The sequence below is a fragment of the Colobus angolensis genome, unplaced genomic scaffold, assembly GCF_000951035.1.
Source record: "Colobus angolensis palliatus isolate OR3802 unplaced genomic scaffold, Cang.pa_1.0 Scaffold13, whole genome shotgun sequence".
NCBI classification, from domain to species: domain Eukaryota; kingdom Metazoa; phylum Chordata; class Mammalia; order Primates; family Cercopithecidae; genus Colobus; species Colobus angolensis.
Genome location: NW_012114252.1, coordinates 14,579,093 through 14,593,664, shown reverse-complemented (window position 1 = coordinate 14,593,664; position 14,572 = coordinate 14,579,093).

Sequence of the window (14,572 nt, the reverse complement as noted above, 5' to 3'; positions counted from 1 at the left end):
AAAGGATTATAAATCATTCTATTACAAAGACGCATGCATGAGCATGTTCATTGCAGCACTATTCACAATAGCAAAGACATGGAATCAACCCAAATGCCCATCAGTGATAGACTGGATAAAGAAAAGGTGGTACATATACACCATGGAATACTATGCAGCCGTAAAAAGGAGTGAGTACATGTCCTTTGCAGAGACATGGATGGAGCTGGAAGCCATTATTCTCAGCAAACTAACGCAGGAACAGAAAACCAAACACTGCGTGTTCTCACAAGCGGGACCTTAACAGTGAGAACATGTGTACCCAGGGAGGGGAACAACACACACTGGGGCCCGTCAGGTGGTGGGGTAGAGGGAGGAAGACCATTAGGAAAAACAGCTAACGCATGCTGGGCTTAATACCTAGGAGATGAGTTGATAGGTTCAACAAATCAACATGACACATATTTACCTATATAACAAACCTGAACGTCCTGCACATGTACCCCAGAACTTAAAATCAAAATTTAAAAAGACCCAAAAGTCCACTTAAATAAAAACAAATATAGGATGTATTAGTCTCTTATTGCTGCTATAAAAATACCACAAATTTGCTCTCCTAAAAAAAACTTTAATACCAGTGTGGGCAACAACACAGTGAGACCCTGTCTCCACAAAAAATATAAAAATTAGCTGGGCATGTGGTATGTGCCTGTGGTCCCAGCTACTCAGAAGGTTGAAATGGGAGGATTCCTTGAGCCCAGGACTTTCAGGTTACATTGACCCCATGATTGCACCTGTGCACTTCAGCCTGGGTGACAGAGCGAGACCCTGTCTCAAAAATAAATAAATAAATAAATAAATAAATAAATAACAGAATCACCATGTATGTATTATCTCATTGTTGCATAGGTGAAAAGTCCAGGTTGACTCAACTGGGTCTCAAATGAAGTCTGGTGGTGGGTTCTATCTAAGGTCTCATGAGGCTGAAATCAAGGGGCAGCCAGAATTTTTTTTAAGTGATGATTCTGGAAGGATAATTGGTTGTTGAGAACATAAACTGTCTTGCGGTTATAGGACTTTTTACCATTTCAATTTCACATTGTTCATTACAAGTATAAAGTCACACAATTGATTGTGGTTATAGATCTTGTATCCTGCTACCATGCTGAACTAAATTATTAGTCCTAGTAATTTTTTGCAGATTTTATCACATTTTCTGCATAGATAATTATCTATGTGTGAATAAAGGTACTCTGATTTTGTTCTTTTCCAATTTGTAAGCATTTTATTTATTTTTCTTGCCTGGTGGCACTGGCTAGAACTTCTGACACAATGATAAATAATGTAAGTAAAAGTAGACATTCTTGCCTTTTTCCTGATCTTAGAGGAAATCTTTAGTCCCTCACATGTAAGCGTAATGGTTAGTTCTAGGTTTTTTTACTTTTATTTTTCTATTTTTTAGTGGTACATGCCCCTTATCAGGTTAAGGTTATGGAAGTTTTCTCATATGTCTAATTTGCTCAGCGTATTTCTGGGGAATGGATTTTGATTTTTCTATATGTATCAAATCAACTTGATTAATTCAGTTTTTCTTTTTAGTTTGTTAACATAATGAATTACATTGATTGAATTTTGACTGTTAAGTCAAAACTAGAATGTCTGCATATATTGAACACAAAATCCACTTGTTTGTGATGTAATATCCTTTTTATATATTATTCCATTCAAGTTGATAAAATATTGTTTAGGATTTTTTTATCCATGTTTATGAGGAATATTGATCTGAAGTTTTCTTAATGTGTGTGTGTGTATATATATATATATTTCCATTTTCCTCATTCATAATTCTCATATTTTTAAAATTTTGACATCAAAATAATGTTATATTCAGAAAATGATTTGGCAAGTATTCTTATTTTTTCCATACTCTGATTTTTTTTATAGAATTGGTAGTTTTTCATTAAATGTTTGGTAGATTTCACTAGTGAAACCACATGGGAATAAAATTTATTTGTGGGAAGTTTTTATTTTTTTAACTACAAATTTAACTTATTTAATAAGAATATTACAATGTATTATGTTCATATTTTTCTATTATTTTTGAAACAAGTTTGTGTTTTAGCTTATCCATGATTAAATTACAAGTACAATATTCTAACAGTAGGGTCATTCATAGAATCTACTTCATGAAAAAATGTCGTGTGAACATAAAAATTCTTTTATTGTTTTTCCTCCAAACTCCCTCATACAAGTTCTATTTGCATTTTAAATTTATTTGGGGTTGTTTTTTATTCATAGGTTATGTCATTAAGAATTAGACTTCTAACCACATTCATCATATTTTCTAATTTTTCAGCTTTCACAGAGGACTAAATATTGTTCTAATGTATTGAGTTACTGTTACAATATGAATACATTTACTTTACACATTTCACTATAATCATAATAAATAATTTCACTCTTCTGAGTTAAAAAATAAATGAGTTCAATAATCTTTCTCATGAGATCAATATACATATATATAGTCATGTTAATAAATCTATTTATGCATGTATATGCACATACATACAGTGGAAGTGGCACCACTCACCATCACCCGTAGTGATCCACTAGCCAAACATTTGCTTCCTGTTTCTGCAACATTACATTCTGCTGGCCTAGAGGTCTTAGTTACAGCGGGAAGAACGCTGCCACCAGGAGACACAACAATTCCATTAAACTGGAAGTTAAGATTGCCACCTGGACACTCTGGGCTCCTCCTATCTTTAAGTGAACAGGCTAAGAAGGGAGTTATGGTGTTGGCTGGGGTGATTGACCTGGACTATCAGGATGAAATCAGTTTACTATTCCACAACGGAGGTAAGGAAGAGCATGCATGGAATACAGGAGATCCATTAGGACATCACTTAGAATTACCATGACCTGCGATTAAGGCAATGGGAAACTACAACAGCCCAATCCAGCCAGGACTACAAATGGCCCAGGCCCTTCAGGAATGACGGTGTGGGTCACTCCACCAGGAAATAAAACCACGACCTGCTGGAGTGCTTGCTGAGGGCAAAGGGAATGCAGAATGGGTATCATCAAGTTAGTCATCAATACCAGCTACGACCACGTGACCAGTTGCAGAAAGGAGGACTGAAATTGTCATTAGTATTTCCTCCTTCTTTTGTAAAAAACATGTTTGTGTGCATGTATATGCTTATACTAAGAAAATATCTTCATTTTATTTCCTTTCTTCTTTATCATGTGATACAAGATTTATTGACTTCACATCAGCATTTAAGTGTTGTTAACTTTATGTAATAATATTTGGGTTGGGGATTGGTTCATTTCTGGTTGTTGGAAGGATAGTTGTATTATGTTAGGTGTAATTATGACCTTATTATTGTCTTTATTTGAAGATTATGTGCGATCTTAGGAGATGTGTCTGGATTCAAGTTGACAAGGGGTGGACTTCAATGGTTAATACATTTAGTGTCAATTTAATTGGCTTGAAGGATACAAAGTATTAGTCCTGGGTGTGTCTGTGAGGGTGTTACCAAAGGAGATTAACATATGAGTCAGTGGGCTGGGAAAGGCAGACCCACCCTTAATCTGGGTGGGCACCATCTAATCAGCTGCCATTGAGGCTAGAATATAAGCAGGCAGAAAAATGTGGAAAGAAAGACTGGCCTAGCCTCCCAGCCTACATCTTTCTCCCATGCTGGATGCTTCCTGGCCTGGAACACTGGACTCCAATTCCTTCAGTTTTGGAACTCGGACCAACTCTACTTGCTTCTCAGTCTCCAGATGACCTATTGTGGGTCCTTGTACTCATGTGAGTTAATATTTTATATATATATATTTATATATATATGTGTATATATATATGTATATATTTATTCCATTCATTCTGTCCTTCTACAGAACCCTGACTAATATACATCTCTACATGAACATATATATAAAATTCAATATAGGTATAAGTGTATGTAATCAGATTCCCTTACAAAGTCAATTTTGTAACATTCCCATATGTTTACAAAATTATTATAATCAATTTCATGCACTGTATTATGTTGGAGATAGGCACACACACACACATATATACATATATATACTATATATTATATATAATATATATTATATATTATATATAAACATATATAAAGATATATTAATATATATGTGTATATATATAAAATAACTTGTATATATATATATATATAAAATAACTTGTTAATATGTGGGGAAGGTAAAATTCTGAGATACCCCAAATAATCCACACTCTGGTGTAAGCCTCTCTTACTTGTAAGAGTTGATAGCAGGGTAGCACCTATGATTCATTCCTATTTAACAGAGTGTTACACAGGTAATGGGGTAGTGTTTTGCTTATTTTATATGGCCAAAGTAATGAGATAGTTACTCACAGGTTTCATTAGATTATATGAGATTCCATACGAGCCTACTTGAGAAGGAGAGATTTTCCTGCTGGCCTCGAATAAGTAAGCCACCTCACGCTGAAGGGGCATGTGAAGTAAGTCACTGGCCAAAGCCTGGGGGCAGCTTTTAAGAGCTGAGAACATCAGCCAACAGCCAGCAAGGAAAGGGATGACAGTCACACAACTTGATGAAATAAATTCTGCCAACATCCCAAATAAGCTTGGAAGCTGATTCTTTACCAATCTTCCAAATGCAAATGCACTCTGACCTTCACCTTGATTGCAGCCTTGTGAAGCACGGAGCATATGACCCAATGAAGCCAAGCCCAACACATGAACTGTGAAATCTGTGAGACACTAAACGTGTGACGTTTGATGCTAAATTTAAGGCAGGTTTGCAGCAACTTCTTATGCAGCAATTGAACATGAATACAAGATCGATGGAAATTTGTTAAATAAACAAGTGGTCAGAAAAACATACAATTCTTGTAAGTGGCCTCAAAATACCTGATTAGCTGTCATTTGCAACAGCTTTCAAATAACAATCATGGTTTGTACATGTCTAGATGTTCATGTATATCATATTTGAATCATGCCCAGATACAGAAAATAAATTGCACCTAGAATGATCAATTCATTTGGCATTATTAGTATTTTTTATATATATAGTATATATAATACCGTGTATTATGTGATCACTTAATTAGTGAGTGAGCATGACCAGACCATTCATGTGCAATAAAGAGTAAGTACGGAATCACAACTGCTTGTGGGTTGGAGAGTAGGAGAGGGAGTGTTTCCAGGCTGTGCTCACTGGGTAAGTTTCTTCAACATAAGGTCTAAAATGTAAGTTTGTCGCAGAGATACATGTTGTTTGAATGACTCATATGTCTGGACCTGTCACTATGTCTCAACAAGTCAGTTTGTGTTTCTAGGTTGGTTAATATCTCATGAATGTCCTCTCTGGGATACAATCAAAGTGTGGCAGAGACAATAATTGTCCCCAGCATACATTGTCTCCCTTTTCCTTTTAGTGAACATCAGTGATTAAGTTTGCAGAGATGGGATGTGAGTAGAAGTAATATGGGCACTTGTTTTTTCTTAAAAAGGAAGTTTCCAGCCCTTCACTTTGCCCCATCTCTGTTAGCTGGAACACAGCAAAAACTGGGGTTACTAATACAAACACAAAGATTGAAATCATTATGTTGAGAAATGGCAGAGAAATTCCAGCATCCTGGACACTCACAGATGAACCTAGGAGAGTAATAAATTTCTATCTTATTTAATGCATTGGAATTTCAGGTTGCTTTGTTTGAGAAGCTAAAAAATACTTAGCTTGAACTTGACCTAATGTATTCAGTTGAGGGTGGTCACTAATCCTGCTTATTCCTCTCCCCAGGGCATAAGACACATTGGTAGCATTTATACCCTATACTTCCTTGAAGCTCACCTAAATCTTTCAAAAACACACCAACATGTATGAAGCTCAGGGATCCAGGATGCTTATACCTTAGCAATTTCTTGCTCATGTCTCTGTGTTGTATATAGAGAAGATCAGTAGGTAGTTCTGTTGGCAAGACATAAATGTATGTATCTTTGGAGTTAGTTCTGTTCAAGTTCTTGTTCCGCCATTTTTTGACACTTTGCATAAATCATTTGAACTTTCTGAGCCTCAATTTCTACATTATTTCTACAAAGTTGAAATAATGACTATCTTTAAATTCCATGGAGATATTAAATTATATGAAATTGAAGTAATAATAGCTATCTTTAACTTCTATGGAGATAGTAAAAGATAATTATAAATGGCATATTGAAAGCAGTTGATAAGTTATGCTTAACAATGTTTATTATTGAATACTAGTTGACATTGATAATCATATTAGAAAACAGCCTGTTATCCTCTCATTGTTCATGATAATGGTGGTAAATTGATAACGATCCGATCATGGAGTGAAAGGAAGACCATCTTTCCCGTCTAGAATATGTTGCCCTTGTGATGCTGTTAATATATCTAAATAGAGTTGTTTAGCTCTTCCTTTTATATACAGATCAGGAACTCTCTGTACAGTTTAGAAAAAATACATTTTGACTCACAGTACAGGGTAATAGTTAACAGCATTAAAAAAAGTAAATATCATCTATAAACACATAGTGTAAGGAGAGAAAATAACAGAAGGGACCCTGAAAACAGAATCCTATGGAATAACATTTAAGAAATGGTAAAGAAGGCCGGGCACAGTGGCTCATGCCTGTTATCCCAGCACTTTGGGAAGCCGAGGCAGGCGGATCACGAGGTCAGGAGATTGAGACCACCCTGGCTAACACGGTGAAACCTCGACTCTACTAAAAACAGTACAAAAGAATTAGCTGGTCGTGGTGTCCGGCACCTGTAGTCCCAGCTACTCGGCAGACTGAGGCAGGAGAATGGCGTGAACCCAAGAGGTGGAGCTTGCAGTGGGCCAAGATAGTGCCACTGCACTCCAGCCTGGGTGACAGAGAAAGACTCTGCTTCAAAAAAAGAGAGAGAAAGAGAGAGACAGAAAGAGAGAGGGAGAGTGAAAAAAAAATTCTGACAAAAGATATTGGAGATATAGTCAAATTATAGAAGAAAAAATTGGAAAGACTCATGATGTAGAAGCAAAGAAAGAGACTAGGGAAAATGGATTCGAAGAATGAGTAAAGCAGTTGGCCTGTGACCTTTTCATTGCTTTCATCAGGAACTCAATTTCCAAGGAAGAAAAGGGGGCAGATTGGCAGGTGTCCTGGTATAATTTCTCTACCAGGAAAATGACTTATCTCTGAAATATTCTAGGCAAGATGTTCCTGGCTAAGAAAAACCTACAAGGAATTGAATTCAAAATGTACATGAAACAGCTCCCCAGAGAATGTTACACAAACTATACAACTCTTAACTGAGTATAAAACAGAGATGTTCATAATTTAAATAATCCTGCTGTGCTGGGTAATCATAGACCTCATCAGCAACCTCATCTGTTATCCTGAACCACAGCTGCATAACTAGTACAGAAGACAGGACCTGAAGAGCTACTCTTGGTACCCCAGATCGCTCTTCTTCAGATGAGCACTGGGATTATTAATAAAGCTTAACAATCAGTAAAACCGCTGATTCTATTGGCCATGATTTGACACAAAAATCTTATGTGCTAGTGCACAATCAACTTTATTAAGTGTTTCATAGAATATGGATACATAAGACTTAAAAATATTTTTATGGGCAAGCATTAACGGTATCCTTTGGTGTGAGCAATATTTTAGTTGACTGTGGATAGAATGAGTCATGAGAATATAGAGACATCATCTATTAGATGATAAACTGAGAATAAGATGAGAAGTAAATCCCCAGAAAAATATCCAAAAGAGGGTGGTGTCTTTATCCCTCCCTTCCTCTCTCCCTTCTCCTTCCTCTCATTCCTTCCCTCTTCTATCCCTCTCTCCTCCTTCCATCTTTCCTTCCTTCATTCTTCCTTCCTTCATAAGAAAAGCTGGGAAAACATTAGATCAAAAGCAGACATTAGGGCATTTTCTATAGACAGAAAGAGGAGCATCTCTTACTCTGAGACCAAGAGGAAATAGAAACAGATAAACAAGGATCATGGGACATTTTGGAACTATAGGAAGTTGGGAAACATTATACTTGAAAATATCTATTGTTTTGGTCATGTAGGTGGCAAAGAACTATTATAAATATGAGCATAATGGGGTTAAATCTGGGTTGTGAAGAGGAGTGTAAGAGTAAAATTGTAGCAAATTAGGTGAACAAACCTAAAGGATCTGAAAGAATTAATAAGCATCATCTGAAATGCATTACTCATTGGGTTTCATGTCATTAATATCTAATTATATTTAACAGAAAATTCTATCTTGTGGTTCTTCTTTCCTATACCCTGGGACCACTGTAAATGTACATTTAGGTATAATCTAAAAAGTCCTCCCCTTGAACATCCTTAGTCAATTAAGCTTAACCGTGAACATCTACTTGGCCATTTGAAAACTTGACAAGCTAATTTTCTATTTGTAAACTTCTGGCATATCAATTTTCTTGGGGCCTTTTCCAGAGACTTATTTTTAATAACACTGTCCTTCATTGTTCTGTGGCTGGTTTACAGAATCTTAAAATATTTTACTAATCCCACTCTGTCTGTGAAATCATGGGCATTAGGCCATGGTGTTGTTTTCTTATTCTAGCTTCAAAAAGGTGGCATTGTATATAATGCTTTTTATAAGAAATAGAAGAAACAAAAATCCTGTCAATTTGTAGCATTTTACAATCCCCATTCCTATTTTCAATGAAAACTTCTACTCCTTCTATCTCCAAAACTAGAGTCATAGAGCATCACAAAAGGTATGAAAGCAGGCTGCCAATACTTCAGGAGTCCTGAAACGTCACACCAATACATTGATCAAATATAAATCGCTCCAAATACATGTTCTCATGTGTACATATTTATATCAATGGAATCTTTTGTTATATACATAGTATGGTCTCGACTGGCTAATGTTCTGTTTCAGAATAATACAGAGTCTAATGCTATTTACTCAGAATAAATTGTATTTAAATAGAAATTTTAAGTGCTTTGTGTCTCATAACAAATTGCCTATTCCAGGGGAAAAAATCAGAAGTGAAAACTCACAAGAAAATAACAACTAAGAAGTAAAATGACAGAAAGGCTTGCCATTATTTTAATCATCACCTATTTTTGTTAGTGTAAATAAATTATAAAAGGAATGTGTTCTGATTTGGAACTAAAATACATATATATATATATGTATATACACACACACACGCACACACACAAATATATAGTGATAGAGTATAGTAAATTATTTTAAAAATTAAAAGCAATATGTATCAGTATGAAATTATTTCCTTCAAATTCCTTCTAAACACATTTTAAGCTTTTAAAAAATTATTATTTATAGCAAAGACATGGAATCCAACTTGGTGTCGATAAAGAGAACATGATATACCGACACCATGGAATACTATGTGGCCACAAAAAATAATGAAATTATGTCCTATGCAGTAACATGGATGGAGCTGGAGACTATTATCATAAACAAATTAACACAAGAACAGAAAACTGAATACTGCATGTTCTCGCTTATAAGTGGGAGCTATACTTTGAGTACACAAGGACCTAAAAATGGCAACAATAGACACTAGAAACTATTAGAGAGGGGAGGGAAGGAAGAGGCCTGGGTTGAAAAACTACCTAATGAGTTTTATGCTCACTATCTAGGTGACGGGATCATCGGTACCCCAAACCACAGCATCACTCAATACTGCCATGTAACAAACCTGCACATGTACACTCTGGATCCCAAATAAAAGTTGAAAAAACAAATAGAAAATAAATAAAAATTATGCTTTTTAAAAGGAAAATTTATTAGACTTCCTGGAGCTAATAATATCTGGTGACTGCTTAATGCAGTGTCATACGTTTATTCTATGAGATGTCTTCAATCTGTCCAAATGATCACAGACTTTGTAAAATCTGCTACTCAGTTAAACATTTAGGACTTGGATAACTCCCCACCTTTCTTATTGGCTTATCGTTCCTGCAAAACCCTCATTCATGTCAAATAATAATACCAATATTTAGCTAATCCACAGAGAATGGGGGGAACCCTAAACAAAAACAAACTCTCCATCCTGTTCCTCATTTCAGTATTTTTGAACTCTGAATTGGAATCTTTGTGTTACAAGGAACTCCATGCATGTCTGATATGTGAATTTTGAAGATACTTCTACTGATTAAACATTAACCATCTGGTTACATATATATATATATATATATGTGTGTGTATATATATATATACACACACTAATGTATCTTACTTCTGTGTATATGGAGTCATCAATTACGTTACCATTAGGGTTGGAAAATGTACAATTACTTAGTTTCTGTTTCTGATGGCACAAATGGATTCTCTCCAATGTCTAAGTGTAAATCTATGTCTATATGTACACATGTATACATCTATCAAGCTAAAATTGTAATATATATATATATACACACACTAATGTATCTTACTTCTGTGTATATGGAGTCATCAATTACGTTACCATTAGGGTTGGAAAATGTACAATTACTTAGTTTCTGTTTCTGATGGCACAAATGGATTTCTTCCCATGAACAAATGTAAAAGTATATCTTTTGTGTAGTGTGTTTGTTTCCAAATTGTGTGAATATGATGCTAATAACATTGATATTTTGAAATACACATCATAGAAATACCAGTTTATTCACATCATATTCATTAATAGTACGGCTGTAAAGATACTCAAGACTTTTCTTGATGACAATACTTACTCTTGTGAGATTAGAATTTTGTAAAAATGGTTTTTCCTGAAATAACTGGGATATTATTTCTTGCATAACTATTAAATACACTATTTGGGTCTCTTAGATATCTTTAAAGCTACTATTATGTACATCAAAATGGATCTCTTAATTAAATGCAGCTAGCTATTGATTTCACCAGATTTGGTAACAAAATTATTCCTCTAGTTTTGGAGTTAGTAAATATTTTGTGCATGAAAGACCAGATGGTACATATTTTGTACAAATTTTAGGTTTTTCAGGACATATATGGTCTTGTATTTTTATTTTTTCTCATAATCTTTAAAAATGATTCAAAAAAATTAGCTCACCAGATATACAAAAGCAGGTCACATAACTGATTTGTCTCTCAGTTTGTCAAAGGTCACTGTAGCTTGTTTTTAGAGGAAATAATAGTATTTATGATATGTATGATATCACATGATACACATTTGGAATGAGACCTTGTTGAAAGAGTGTGTAAGACCAAATAACTACAATTTCCTAAAAATTAACATTTTGATCTAAATAATTACTTTATTATAAGGTGTGATGACTCTGTCCTGGGTGAGCTAAATTACTTAATTACTATTAATAAATATAAGCTAATCACTATAATAAATAATGCCTTAATGTAAACTTTCTTTTAACATGATTAGAACTTTGTTACGTATTAATGACAGAATCCAAGCACACAAACTTCCACAAGATAACTTAGAGAATCATGTGCTTTGAGTTTTGTAATTTCTTTCATCTCTAGGTTTTTCAAGTCCTGTTCATTCAGTCAGAAGATGAGAAGAAAGACTATGATGTTTGCAGGTGAGATTTCGCAGGTCAGCTTTTGTGAGCATTCACACAGAATAGAAAAAGCTCTGGAACGTTATATTGTCCAGATCTTAAGCAACAAGGGCACATCTAATGTTAAGCATGTGTGAGAAGTGTAGTCTGACTGTGTGCTCAGCAGGAAAAGCAAGCAGATTCTGTCAAGCACATACAGTTCTGGGACATACTTAAACTTTATTTCTTCCCCTTCAGTTATACTATCCCCCTTAGGGTGCCTGTCCGACTGACAGAGTTCACTCCGAAGAGTTCCCGCCCATTTGTATACCAATGATTCATCATTCTTGTCACAACAGATGGGATCAGTGTTGGACATCTGACTCCAGGTAGCTGTCTATTTTACCTGGTTAATGAATGTGCCAACTGGATTTCTTTTGGGAAGTTTTAACTCAAGACATAAGAAGAGTCAGCTAAGAAATAATATTGAGTGGCAGTAGAGTCAAAGATAGACAGTGGCTGAGGTGCCATGATTACGAACAAGTAGAAATGAATGATACATGCCTGAGGCTGAGGGTGCAACAAGATAATTGAACTCCACAATTCTAGATTCCCAGCAGACGAATGAAAGACTAGTCTCAGTTACTTGATCTTTTTCCATCTAATTTAATTCTATTGTATATTAAGAATAGGCGGGTGTAGTGGCTCACCCCTGTTATCCCAGCACTTTGGGAGGCCAAGGCAGGTGGATCACCTGAGGTCAGGAGTTTGAGACCAGCCAGGCCAACATGGTGAAACCCCATCTCTACTAAAAATATAAAAATTAGTCGGGTGTGGTGGTGCACAACTGTAATCTCAGTTACTCAGGAGGCTGAGTCGGGAGAATTGCTGGAATCTGGGAGGCGGGGGTTGCAGTGAGCTGAAATCATGCCATCGCACTCCAGCCTGGAAGACAACAGTAAGACTCCAACTCAAAAAAAAAAAAAATCTAACCTCAATTAAGTTTACCTAGCCCTTATCTTAAATTCAAAATTTATTGTACAAAACCATGTATTTAATTTGATCAAATTTAACCAGTTTGATTTTAACCAAGATGGAAACTTGTCCCTCATTAGTAAGAAATACATGTTCAAAGATTTCTCAGCACTGACGATAGGTCATATCCGACTCTCTGTGCTCTGTCCTTCCATGCGGATATGTTTCCCATGATGACGTTTTCCATATTTATTATGCTACTTATTTGTCTGACCCATCAGATTGTGACTTTTTTTGGAGCACTCTAAGCACAGATATATTTAATTCAGCAAATATTATATTAAAATGCCTCAAGTGAAAGGAACTAATTGTTTTAGCCAGTCGCCATCCATTCCCTTTAGGGATGATTAACATCGAGAATATAGTCTTGATGACAACTAGCCATAGCACAGGAATTTAAACTTACTAACAGACGTTAATTAACACATGATTTGTTCACTCATATAATGCACATTTTTATGTATGTACAATAACATATGCATATTTTATTGATGTATTTACTATAGCACAACCTATTAAAAGCGAGTTAGTGGAACTAGAATCAAAGCTTCTGACACCTTGAGTAAGAGAAAGAAAGAGCATCTGTGAATGCCAAGCCCAAGGAAAGTCAGTTCAAAGGGCTGTAGGTTAAAGGTAAAGGAATGGTGTCCTATTTGCTCTGAAGAAAAGAAATTTGGCAAAGGCCCTCAAATGCTTATATAACATGATAGGAGCATGATCATTGTTAATGGATACTAAAATCATTCTTAAATATTTCACAGAATGGTACAACTCAAAATCAGTGGGAGAGGGGTAACTGGGTTGGCAACATTTACTTTTTTTTCAATCAAGGTTCTGAAAAGACAAAATAAATAAATAAATAAATAAATAAATAAATAAACTAGATTCTACCAACCCAAAGTAGAATCTTTCCTTATTCCTTTTTTATGGAAGGAAAGGCATTTCAGTACAAAATATCAGCAAGGAAATAATCTCAGCCTTTAAAGCCCTTAACAATAAATACATTTAGCTTTAGGAAAAATTATACTAAGTTAATTTTTTTTTTCTTTTCATTTGACATGGACAAATACAATCTCATTATGCAAAGACACTGGTTTGTTGATCAGCACTTAGAAACAGCTAAATTCGATTTGTTTCCAAAAATAGACCATATGTACCAAGGACAGAGAGCAGTCCAGTGCCAAGTGCTTAGATGTGGTTGAGAAAAATCAAATTGGAATGACTGAGACATAATAATAACGTATTTGCTTCCTATTAAAGAGTCTTACGTATGCTAGGGAAAAGCTGCCTCTCAGGTCTCCCTTGAGCTGACAAGGCAAAACTTCAGTAGATACAGGTGAGTGGAAATTCAAATGGAATTAGCAGGCAAAGGCTCAAAATCAAGACAAATGAAATTGTCATTAGATCTTAAGGATATAATCTGTTTGACATTTCCTTGTGCAGAAATCAAGAGCTACTCTTTTCATTGCTAGTTAAACTAATATGCTGAAATAGAAGTAATGTAGCATTTACAGATAAGTGGATTATTTTTCATTGATATCAGTTGAAGAAGCTCAGCCTTAAGTATTGCTTACCCATGAAAAAGGAGAAGATGAACTGATGACAGGGTAATATAGGTAAAATTTAGATGTGACTTACCATACTGCAAGACTCATTTCCTGTCAAAACTGCCTGTGGTCAAGAAATTTTAAAGAATTCTTGTGTTGTCTGTATTACGCCATTTTCATGCTGCGTATAAAGAAACACCAGAGACTGGGCAACTTACAAAAAAAAAAAAAAAAAAGGTTTAATTGGACTTACAGTTCCACATGGCTGGGTAGGCCTCACAATCAAGACGGAAGACAACAAGGGGCAAGTCACATCTTATGTGGTGGCGGCAGGAAAAAGAGAGCTTCTGCAGAGAAACTCCTGTTTCTCAAACCGTCAGATCTCCTGAGATCCATTTACTATCACGAACAGCCCGGGAAAGACCTGCCCCAATGATTCAATCATCTTCCCCTGGGTCCCTCC